Raw genomic sequence first — 12,791 nt, forward strand, 5'->3', positions numbered from 1 at the left:
CGCTCTGCCGAGGGGTAGGCCGTGGGGAGGAGGATGGATGACTGATGCAGCTTTAGTGACATGGCCTTTATCTCATTCGATGGCTTTCGCCCTTTTAAAACCCTCGTGTCTGTAAATCTTCACTGACAATCATTGACAATCTGAGAAAAAAGGCCAGTGTATTTAAAAAGCAAAATAATGTCTCAAAGAAAACAACCACTGGAATTTCTCAAGTGGTAGCATACCTTTAAAACATAGTTGTATTATAGATTCTAACTTGTGAAAGGCAGGCAAATTCACCCGTAAGTAAAAACAATGAAATTTATTTTATACCTGAAGAAAGGAAAAGATATCGCCGACATCTGGGAATCTCTGGAGGAGAAAAATCTCTAAATGGCCTAAAAATTGTGAATTACATGAGTATCTTACTAATGCACTTGATTTAAGCATGCAAAAAACTCTTCATTTTATTTTATAGAATATATTGATAGTGAAATAAGCATAAAGGAAGAAAACCAAGTGAATTAAGAAAAAAGCAAGTAACTTACAAATTCTTTTTATTTAGCATTATTAAGAGATTTGCATGATATGGGTGGCGGTTTGAGTCTGTCTCCTGAGAGCTAAAGGTGGTGCAAAATAATTTAGACACAATGAACTTTTCTCAGCATTTTGTACATTTTGTTCTTCAAAACTAATCATTCAGTTGAGATTAGTCCAATTGGCACTTGACTGAGGACAAAGTTTTGGATTATCCACTGTTTGCTTTTTAAATTTCTTTTCTCTTTTTCTTTATTGCAGTAACATTGGTTTATAACATTAAACATATAAATAGACATTTATCCAAAAAAGACATACAGATGGCCAACAGACACATGAGAGGTGTTCAGCATCACTAACCTTCAGGGAATTGCAAATCAAAACCACAAGGAGATTTGTCTTCCACGTCGTTCTAGGGTTTGATCGTGACCTCCACCAATCCCCACCGGGAGGGGGCTGAGAGCTGCACAGTCTGAGCCCGCTGGGATTTCCCGGCCACTTCCAGCGCTCTCTACTGTGATGGGGCCGAGGCCTGCGCAGTTTGAGACTGCTAGCATTTCCCAGCCACTTCCACCCCTCTCCACTGGGAGGGGACCGAGGGCTGCGCAGTCTGGGCCCGCTAGCATTTCCCGGCCACTTCCACCACTCTCCACTGTGATGGGGCCGAGGGCTGCGCAGTTTGAGCCCGCTAGCATTTCCCGGCCACTTCCTCCCCTCTCCACTGGGATGGGGCCGAGGGCTATGGAGTTTGAACCTGCTAGGATTTCCCGGCCACTTCCACCCCTCACCACCAGGAAGGGGCCGAGGGCTGCGCCATCTGGGCCCACTGGGATTTCACAGCCAGTTCTACCCCTGGCCCCCTGGAGGGGGCCGAGGGCTGCGCCGTCTGAGCCCGCTAGGATTTCCCAGCCACTTCCACGCCTCGCCACCGGGACAGGGTCGAGGCCCGTGCACTCTGAGCCCACTAGGATTTCCTGGCCACTTCCACCCCTCGCCACTGGGAGGGAGTCGAGGGCCACGCACTCTGAGCCCACTAGGATTTGATGGCTACTTCCACCCCTCCCCAGCAGGTGGGGGCAGAGGGTTGTGCATTCTGAGCCCTCTGGACTCTGCGGGGATGGCTCCCAGGTGCTGGGCTGTGGCTCTGGGTGGGGGACAGGGGCGGTACTTTCTTCTGGGCAGTCTTGGGGGCTTCTCGGTCTGCCCTCGCTATCTGCTCTCTGGAGTGCGCCTTGATGAAGACACCCCTGCAATGGCTAGTCCCTTTTGTTGCAGGCTTTCCCCTAGGCTGTGAGGGACCTCAGAGATCTACACAGTTCCCACAGAGGGCCGCCGCTCCCTCCCTGCCTCCGCTTTCCTCCTGGAGGCCGTGCACACTCCCTGGGCCGCTTTCCTTTGGGGAGGAAGAGAAGCTTTCTCTTTCCTCATTCCACGTCCTTGGGAAGGGGCTCCAGCACCTCCACCTTGCCACATGTGGCTGCGTGGGCCTCTCAGCCATCTTTCTTGTTGTGTGGATGCCCGCTGTGGGAATATGAATTTCCTTTGCTTTGAGTCTTTGAGGGGAGACTTTACGGGAGAGCTCACCCTACCATGATGCTGACGTCACCCTACACCATACTCCACACCAAACTCCACTCTGGCAGTAAGAAAAAATACATTAAATCTCCAGCCCAGAAGGACCATGACAAGAACCCAGAAATCAATCCTGAACACACAGAAATCTATAACCTAAATGACAGAGAATTCAAAATAGCTATCATTGAACAACTCAACGAGTTAAAACAGAATACAGATAGACAATACAATCAGGTCAGGAGTTACTTGACAAAAGAGATTAAAAGTATAAAGAAGACCCAATCAGAAACATTGGAGATGAAAAACACAATGGGTGAGATAAAGCAAGAATACAGATTCCCTGAACAATAGAGCTGAAACCATGGAGGAACGAATCACCAAAATTGAGGCTAGAAACAGAGACACGCTTCAGATGGAGGAATAGAGAGAACTAAGGCTAAAATGAAATGAAGAAAGACTCCGAGAAATATCCGACTCGATTAGGAAATGCACCATAAGAACTATAGGTATTCCAGAGAGTGAAGAGAAGGAGAATGGAGCAGAAAGCTTCAATAGCAGAGAACTTCCCAAAACTGGGAAAGAGGATGGAAATCCATGTGGAAGAGGGTACCAGATCTCCTAAATACGTCAATGTATATAGACCTACTGAAAGGCATACAGCAGAGAAACTGGCAAAAGTGAATTAGAAATAAAAAATACTAAGGGCAGCAAGGCAGAAGAAAATAACCTACAAAGGAACCCCTATCGGGCTCTCAGTGGATTTCTCTGCAGAAACCTTTCAGGCTGGGAGAGACTGGAATGACATATTCAAATCCTTGAAGGAGAAAAACTTTCAGCCAAGGATACTCTATCCAGTGAAAATATCCTTCAGATATGATGGAGAAATAAAAACTTTCCCAGATAAACAAAAGCTAAGGGAGTTCATAGCCACAAGACTACCCCGTACAAGAAATCCTCAAGAAGGCCCTCATGCCTGAAAAAAAAAAAAAAGAAGAAAGGGGTTACCAAGCCCTGAGTAAGGAGAAGAATAGGCAGACAAAAATCAGAAAATTGGAGATATCCAGCAGAACAGGTTAGCAAATACTCAGGTAAAACATTAAGGATAAAGGGAAGGAAAACACCAAAAACAAATACAATCTTGTCATTTTAACCACAAACTCACAACACCAGATGGAATAAGATGTGACAAAAAATAACTTAGGAGGCGAAGAGGAAAGGGACTGAATCAGCTTAATCTGAGGAAATAAAGAGTTCATCAGAAAATGGACTATCTCATCTATGAGACTTTGCATACAAACCTCATGGTACCCACTGAACAAAAAAGTAGATCAGAGTCACAAACAATAAATAAGGAGAAAACTAAGAAATCCAGCATACAAAACTACCTAACCAAATTGCTAGTCCAAAATACACGGGACAAGAGGGGTCAGCTCCGTGGCCAAGTGGTTAAGTTTGCGCGCTCCGCTGCAGTGGCCCAGGGTTCGGATCCTGGGCACGGACATGGCACCGCTCGTCAGGCCACATTGAGGCGGCATCCCACATCCCACAACTAGAAGGACCTGCAACTAAGATATACAACTGTGTACAGGGGGGGTTTGGGGAGATAAAGCAGGGAAAAAAAAAAAGATTGGCAACAGTTGCTAGCCCAGGTGCCAATCTGTAAAAAAAAAAAAAAAAAAAAACCACAAATACACGGGACAAGAAACAAAGGAAATGCAGGAGCCCAGAAAACGAGTGATAAAATGGCAGCATTAAGCCCTCATATATCAATAATCACCCTAAATGTAAATGGATGGAATTCTCTAATAAAAAGACACAAAGTGATGAGATGGATTAAAGAACAAGAGCCAACAATATGCTGCCTCCAGGAAACACATTTCAGCTCTAAGCACAAACACAGGCTCAGAGTAAAGGGGTGGAAGACAATACTCCAAGCTAATGGCAAACAGAAGAAAGCAGGTGACCTCAAGATAAGACAAACAGAGCCAAAGAGAAGCAGTTTATAATGATCAAAGGGACACTCCACATAACATTTATGAATATCTATGCATCCAACACTGGAGCACCAAAGTAAATAAAGCAACTATTAACAAACCTAAAAGGAGATATTAACAACAACACAATAATACTAGGGGACCTAAACACTCCACTCACATCAATGGATAGATCATCCAGACAGAAAGTCAACAAGGAAACAGTGGAACAGAATGAACAGCTAGACCAGTTGGACTTAATACATATACATAGAACACTCGATCCCAAACAGCACAATCCACATTCTTCTCAAGTGCGCATGGAACATTCTCAAGGACAGACCATATGTTGGGAACCAAGGTAAGCTTCAATAAATTTAAGAAAAGTGAAATAATAACAAGCATCTTTTCCAACCACAATGCTCTGAAACTAGAAATCAACTACAAGAAAAAAGCTGAGAAAGGGACAAAGGCATGGATACTAAACAACATGCTATTGAATAACCAAAGGATCATTGAAGAAATCAGAGGAGAAATAAAAAAATATCTCGAGACAAACCAGAATGAAAACATACCATACCAACTCACATGGGATGCAGCAAAAGTGGTCCTACGAGGGAAATTCATTGCAATACAGGCACACCTTAACAAACAAGAAAAATCCCAAATAAGCAATCTCAAACTACACCTAACTGAATTAGAAAAAGAAGAACAAACAAAGCCCAAAGTCAGTAGGAGGGAAATAATAAAAATTAGAGCAGAAATAACGGCAGTTGAAACAAAAATGACAGTAGAAAGGCTAAGTAAAACAAAGAGCTGGTTCTTTGAGAAGATAAACAAAATTGACAAACATCTAGCCAGACTTACAGAGAAAAAAAAGAGAGAAAGCTCAGATAAATAAAATTAGAAATGTAAGAGGAGAAATTACAATGGATACCATAGAAATACAAAGTATTATAAGAGAATACTGTGAAAAGCTATTTGCCAACAAATTGTACAATCTAGAAGAAATGGATAAATTCTTAGACTCTTACAACCTCCCAAAGCTGAATCAAGAAGAAATAGAGAATCTGAATAGACCAATCACAAGTAAAGAGATTGAAACAGCAATCAAGAGCATCCGAAATAATAAAAGCCCAGGACCAGATGGCTTCCCTGTGGAATTCTACCAAACTTTCAGAGAGGATTTAATACCTATCCTTCTCAAGCTATTCCAAAAAATTAGGGAGGATGGAACACTTCCTAACACATTCTATGAGGCCAACATCACTCTGATACCAAAGTCTGACAAGGACGGCACAAAAAAGGAAAACTACAGGCCAATATCAATGATGAACACAGATGCAAAAATTCTCAATAGAACACTGGCAACCTGATTAGAGCAACACATCAAAAGGATTATACATCAAGATCAAGTGGGATTTATTCCAGAGCACAGGGATGGTTCAACATCCAAAAATCAATCAATGTGATACACCACATTAACAAAATGAGGAATAGAAACCACATGATCATCTCAATAGACACAGAGAAAGCATTTGACAAGATCCAACAGCCACTCATGATAAAAACTCTTAAAAAAAATTGGGACACAAGGAAACTATCTCAACATAACAAAGGCCATATGTGACAAACCCATAGCCAATGTCATACTCAATGGGAAAAACTGAAAGCCATCCCTCTGAGAACAGGAACAATACAAGGATGCCCACTATCACCACTCCTATTCAACATAGTACTGTAGGTTTGGGCCAGAACAATTAGACAAGAAAAAGAAATAAAAAGAATCCAAATAGGAAACGAAGAAGTGAAACTCTTGCTGTTTGCAGATGACATGACCTTATATATAGAAAACCCTAAAGGATCCACAAGAAAACTATTAGAAATAATCAACAACTACAGTAAAGTTGCAGGGTACAAAATCAACGTACAAAAGGCAGTTGCATTTCTATACATTAATAATGAACTAACAGAAAGAGAACTCAAGAATACAATCCCATTTACAATCACAACAAAAAGAATAAGATATCTCGGAGGAGATTTAACCAAGGAGGTGAAAGATCTATACGCTGAAAACTATAAGAGATTATTGAAAGAAATCAATGATGACATAAAGAAATGGAAAGATATTCCATGCACACGGATTGGAAGAATAAATATAGTTACAATATCCATACTACCTAATGCAATCTACAGATTCAATGCAATCCCAATCAGAGTCCCAGTGACATTCTTCACAGAAATAGGACAACAGATCCTAAAATTCATATGGGGCAACAAAAGACCCCTAATAGCTAAAGGAATCCTGAGAAAAAGAACAAAGCTGAGGTATCACAATCCCTGACTTCAAAATGTACTGCAAAGCTATAGTAATCAAAACAGCATGGTACTGGTACAAAAACAGGCACATAGATCAACGGAACAGAACTGAAAGCCCAGAAACAAACCTACACATCTACAGAAAGCTAACCTCTGACAAAGGAGCTAAGCTCTTACAATGGAGAAAAGGCAGTCTCTTCAATAAACTGTGTTGGAAAAACTGGACAGCCACATGCAAAAGAATGAAAGTAGACCATTATCTTATGCCATACACAAAAACAGACTCAAAATGGATCAACAACTTGAAGGTAAGACCTGAAACCATTAAACTTCTGGAAGAAAATACTGGTAGTAAACTCTTTGACATCAAACTTTAAAGGATCTTCTCAAATAGCATGTCTTCTTGGACAAGGGAAATAAATGAAAAAATAAACAAGTGGGACTTCATCAGACTAAAGAGCTTCTGCAAGGCAAAAGGAACTAGGATCAAAACAAAAATACCACCAATTGGGAGAAAATATTTGCATATCATATATCTGACAAGGGGCTAATCTCCATAATATGTAAAGAACTCACATACCTGAACAACAAAAAAACAAACCTGATCAAAAAATGGGATGAAGATATGAACAGACAGTTCTCCAAAGAAGATATACAGATGGCCAATAAATACATGAAAAGATGTTCAACATCACTAATCAGGGAAATACAAATCAAAAACTACAATGAGATATCCCCTCTTGCCCATCAGAATGGCTATAATCACCAAGACAAAAAATAACAAATGTTGGAGAGGTTGGGGAGAAAAAGGAACCCTTGGGGCTGGCCCTGTGGCGCTCTGCTTCGGCAGCCCAGGGTTTTGCTGGTTTGGATCCTGGGCACAGACATGGCACCCCTCATTAGGCCATGTTGAGGCAGCATCCCCCAGAGCACAACTAGAAAGACCCACAACTAAAATATACAACTATGTGCTGGGGGGATTTGGGGAGAAAAAGCAGGAAAAAAAAAAGAAGATTGGCAACAGTTGTTAGTTTAGGTGCCAATCTTTTTAAAAAAAAAAGAAAAGGGAACCCTCACCTACCGCTGGCAGGAATGGGAACTGGTGCAGCCACTATGGAAAACAGTATGGAGAGGTCTCAAAAAAGTGAAAATAGAAATACCATATGACCCAGCTATCCCACTACTGGGTATCTATCCAAAGAACTTGAAATCAGCAATTCAAAGAGACTTACGCACCTCTGTGTTCACTGCAGCATTATTCACAATGGCCAAGATGTGGAAGCAACCCAAGTCCCCATCAACTGATGATTGAATAAAGAATATGTGGTATAAATATACAATGGAATACTACTCAGCCATAAAAATAGACAAAGTTGTCCCATTCACAACAATGTGGATGGACCTGGAGGGTATTATGCTAAGCGAAATAAGCCAGACAGAGAAAGACAAACACCACATGATTTCACTCATATGTGGAAGATAAACACACGGACAAAGAGAACAGATCAGCAGTTGCCAGGGGAAAGGGGGCTGGGGGTGGGTACAGGGGGTGAAGGGGAGCATTTATACAGTGACAGACAAGCAATAATGTATAAGTGAAATCTCACAATGTTGTAAACTATTATGAACTCAATAATAAAAAACTACAAGGAGATATCACGTCACATCTGTTAGAAAGCCTATTATCAAAAAGACAAGAAATAACAAGTGTTGCTGAGGATGTGGAGAAAAGGGAAGCCTTGTGCACTGTTGGTGTGAATGTAAATTGGTGCAACCACTATGGAAAACAGTATGGAGGTTCCTCAGAATAGAACTACTATATGATCCAACAATTTTCCTTCTGGGCATTTATCTGAAGAAAACGAAAACACTAATTTGAAAAGATACGTGCACCCCCTCGTTCACTGCAGCATACTCACCACAGCCAAGATACGCAAACAACCTAAGTGTCCATCGATGGATAAAGATGCAATACATACATACAATGGAATACTACTCCGCCATAAACAAGAATGAAACCTTGCCATTTGCGACATGTATGCACCTGGCAGGCATTATGCAGAGTGAGATAAGTCAGAGAGAGAAAGACAAATACCGTATGGTCTCACTTACATGTGGAATCTAAAAAAAGCAAAGAAACCCCACCAACTCATAGACCCAGAGAACACATAGGTGGTTGCCAAAGGCAGAGTGAAGGGGTCAAAGGGGCAAACTCCTGGTTATAAAGTCAGTAAGTCACGGGGATGTCAAGTACAGCGTGGTGACTATAGCTAATAAAACTGTATTCATATTTGAAAGTTGCTAAGAGAGTACATCTTAAAATTCCTCATCACAAGAAAAAGATCTTTTGTAACTAGTAGACTCGTGATCATTCTGCAATATATGCAAATATCAACCACTATGTCATACACTTTAATATTATGTCAATTATACCTCAACTAAAGAAAGAAAATGTGCAAAGGACACGAAGAGATATTTCACCCCAAAGAGTAGACAGACGACAAATCAGCACCAGAAAAGATGTACAACATTACGAGTAGGAAAATGACAATTAAAATCACAACAACACATCAATACACAGCTATCAGAATGGTTTTTAAAAAAAGTGACAAAAGACCAAATGATGGTGAAGACGTGGAGATACTGGATCATTCACATGTTGCTGGTGGAAATGAAAAATGGTACACCCCCTCTGGAAAACAGTTTGACAGTTTCTTTAAAAACTAAACATACAACTACCATATGACCCAGCAAATGCACTCCCGGGCATTTGTCCCAGAGAAATAAAAACTTAGGTTCACATGAAAACCTATATATAAATGCTTACAGTAGCTTTACTCAGCCAAAAACTGGAAAAAGCCCAGATGTCCTTCTGGGTGAATAGTTAAACTGATACAGCCACACCATGGAATACTAAGCAATAAAAATGAACGGACTATTGACACACCCAACAGCTTAGATTAAGTCTCTAGAGAATTACGATGAGTGAAAAAAGCAAATCTAGACAAGGTTACATATTGTTTGATTCCATTTCTACAACATTCCTGAAATAACAAAGTATAGAAATGGAGAACAGTTAGTGGTTGCCAGGGGTTAAGGAGGGGTTGGGGGCAGAAAGCAGGTGTGGCTAAACGAGAGCAACACAAAGGAAATAAGGCAAAAAAACAGACAGGAATTGAGAAGAAAGGTCAGGGCAAGGTGGGATCATGAGGATGGAGACACTAAGAGCAGGCAAAAGCCATGAGATAAGGAAGAGGCTTATAGGTTAATAAGAGAGAGAAAAACACAGAACTAAACCCAAAGACAGCAGTGGAGTTCCAGAGGGAAGGTCCATCAACTTTTACTGATGGTCTCTACGGCAATCTTGGGTCCAGAATCGACAGGTGATTTCAATTTCTATGAGATGTCACTCCAACAGCGCTTCTGCTTTTTGATTTTCCTGAATATTGTTTCCAATATAATTTCACGCATATTCTTTCAATAAGCCACCCCAACCCAAGCTGGCTTAAGTCTCTGTTCTGTGCAATCAAGAAAGCCTATCTGAAGCAAACCGAGATCGAGATGCCCAAGATCAGAGTCCAACAGAACAGATGGGAGACCTCTCAGTCCCCAAGGTCCTGTCAAATAAAAATGGCAAGTAATAGGATATATTGGAATATATGAGGAAGCCATTTTGGTGTAAACCTAATTCGGCCTGACCTTGTCTTTCCAAAAGGGCCTGACCGTTGAGCATGCATTGTATATCTGCTTTAGAGATTCCCTATGGCAAGAGCAAAAGGCCCTTGAGATAAAGGTGCAACTTCCTTCCCCCTCCCAACATTGGCATCTCCTTAAGGATTAAGCATCTTTCCTTAGGCTAGAAACTGATTGCTGCGCTCACCTGTGACCGCCCAGCTCCAGACAATAGACTTGCCTCCTGCTACGCCCACTGAGATAGCAGACCACTACCTGCTGTGTCCATCAAGCGCTGTGCAGACAGGACAATCTTGTGACTATTGTGGGAGGGACATTTCAATCATACGTGAAACACCCTCTTTGAGGGTATATAATTTCCCTATGTACCCCCACTTCTTTGGAGTGCTCTGTTCCTTTGTGGAAAGACTCTCCCGGGTTATAATCCTAAGATTTAAGCTCAGAATAAACTCACCCAAATTTTCATTTATAGATTGGTTATGGATTATTTGCGTCGACAGTCCTACAGGCCCTCTTTCTCAGTCTCATACCAGAAAGACGAAAGTGAACTGGAACAGGTGAATGCCACGTAAACCTTAATAAGACAGTTAAACAAAGGGGTGGGGGAACTGGAGCCAAAGTGCAGAGAGAGCAACTAAAACTGACACTAGAGGAATCTTCAAATAAAAACTCACTAATGATGTGAGTATAGAGAAAGGACAGCGACAGATCTTCTGAAGTCTATAAAAATAAGGAGAGAAGAGAAAGAAACTGACCACTGACCCATTCACTGCATCACAGAAGGAGGACGGACCCTTTACAATGTAAGGTAGTTTTAAAAAATAAGGCATTAGTTTAAATATTAAACACCGAGAATTCATGTACCTGAGAGCTTCAAACTGGTTTAGTACAAAAATAATTCCAAGACTCCCCTCAAAGGGAACTGTCATGCCCCCACGGTGCATCCCTTGGTGTCAGCGCCAGAGATAACGACACTATGAAGGACGAACCACAGGTCAGGCCATTAGGGGAATGAAATATATCTTTACTATTTTCTTCTAATTGCAAAAACACACATTTTGTGTAAAATTTCCAAACAGTACAAAAAATAAATATTTTGCAATGTGCAAGTTTCGCATAATCCAGCCCCTGGAGATAACTACTGTTAAGATTTTGGTGTGTGTCCTGCCAGACATCTTTATCTACATGCATAATGTATTTTTATTACCAAAACACATTCATATCTTACAAGTATTTACTCTGCAACTTGCTGTTTGTCTCTCAGCATGTTTTTCTATATAATTACATGTAGATCAAACAATTGTGTGAACAGCTGCACAGCATTTCACAACACGGTGGTACAGGTTTACTTAACCACTGTCCAAGGACAGACATTAAGGTTGTTGGCATTTTTTCACTAACACAGACTTTTTGGTGAATATCAATGAACATCCATCTCACAGGTAGAACTCTGTATGACATTTGTATGACGATTTCTGTCAGATAAATTCCTAGAAGTGTTACTGTCAAAATGACATTCTGACTTGGGGACAGCAAGCTTTAAGGATCATGGAAACCCACAGTTAAGTAAGACTCTAAACCCAATATGCAGGCCACGGGACAGAACAAGGACCAGCCAAGAAAGGGAGCACTAGGGCTGAACCAGCAAGGCCCTAGGACTCTGACTTTCCTCAGGAAGACACCCATCCCATCGCCTGGTGCACAGGGGCAGGGGTGAACGGCCAGAGCTGCTCTCAGGCCAGTCAACCATCCCCATCTGCATCCAGGTCTGGACAGCTGGACTCTGACAACAGATCATTTGGAGGGGCCAAAAGGAAATTTGCAGAACATAAAGCAAAGAAACTGAGGCACACAATTCAGGAAGAGAAAGGACACGGAATTATTTTCTTTAAGACACAGCCTGATTTACCTTCTGTATAATGGAGTGAAATGGCACTGGATTTCATAGTGATCCCTCGGATCTGTTCATCTTCTCTGCTGTCCATGTACCTTAACTGTAAAAATACAGCATATGCATTCTTACTGCCCAATAAATTAAAATACAAAATTAAAAGGGAATGATTTGGACATTTACTTCAAACACTTAAATTTTAAACGAAAAAGCCTTTTGTATTTTTTAAAGGGAGTGGAGTTGGAGAAGGGAAGCTGTCGGGGAAGAGAAATCGACGTGTGGGACATTCCCACTTTGCAAACGTATCACATACTTAGCGCAAACCCTCCCCAGAGCGCTGCTCACGCCCCTTTCAGCCATGTGGGAGCGGGCAGTCCACGAACAACTCAGCATGTGGGGAAATTCCTTCTGTTCACCAAGAACACGGCCCTTCTCTCCACTCAAAAGCCTCGAGAAGAACTCCCCGACACAGGATCGCCACATTCATTCACCCACATTAACTCCTCAACTTCCAGAAAGGGTCCCTTCCCGCAGCTCAGGCAAAAGTAAATTCCTAAAAGCTCCCGACGACGTGCGGCCAGACACAGCCGTCCCTTGCGATCGTCGCTCTCCCGATGTCGGTGTGGTATTGCACAGAGGTGCTGATGACCCTCGTGTGCGCGTGCAATTCCTCCAGGAGCGTGGACTCGCCTAGTTTCCTTCCTGTTTCCCCTGAGATCCTCCCTGGCTCCCCTGCACCGCTCCGACCTCGCGGGTCTTCCTCCAAAACTCTCAGCCCCTGTTCTTCTTCCACATATTTGCGCGCAAGCGACCTCGCATGACCC

At 42.0% G+C, this 12,791-nt stretch overlaps 1 long non-coding RNA gene across 1 annotated transcript in view; it reads right to left on the minus strand.

Moving 5' to 3' along the window:
- Positions 1 to 12,782, minus strand: part of LOC139041556 (uncharacterized) — a 30,269-nt gene extending 17,487 nt beyond the window's left edge. The window contains exons 1-2 of the long non-coding RNA XR_011496935.1: positions 12,463 to 12,782; positions 11,986 to 12,070 (exon numbers count right to left, since the gene is read on the minus strand). This is a non-coding gene — a long non-coding RNA (uncharacterized lncRNA). The remainder of the gene's footprint in view (positions 1 to 11,985; positions 12,071 to 12,462) is intronic.
- Between the last annotated feature and the right edge of the window lie 9 nt (positions 12,783 to 12,791).

This window comes from Equus asinus, chromosome 2 (genome assembly GCF_041296235.1).
Source record: "Equus asinus isolate D_3611 breed Donkey chromosome 2, EquAss-T2T_v2, whole genome shotgun sequence".
NCBI lineage: Eukaryota > Metazoa > Chordata > Mammalia > Perissodactyla > Equidae > Equus > Equus asinus.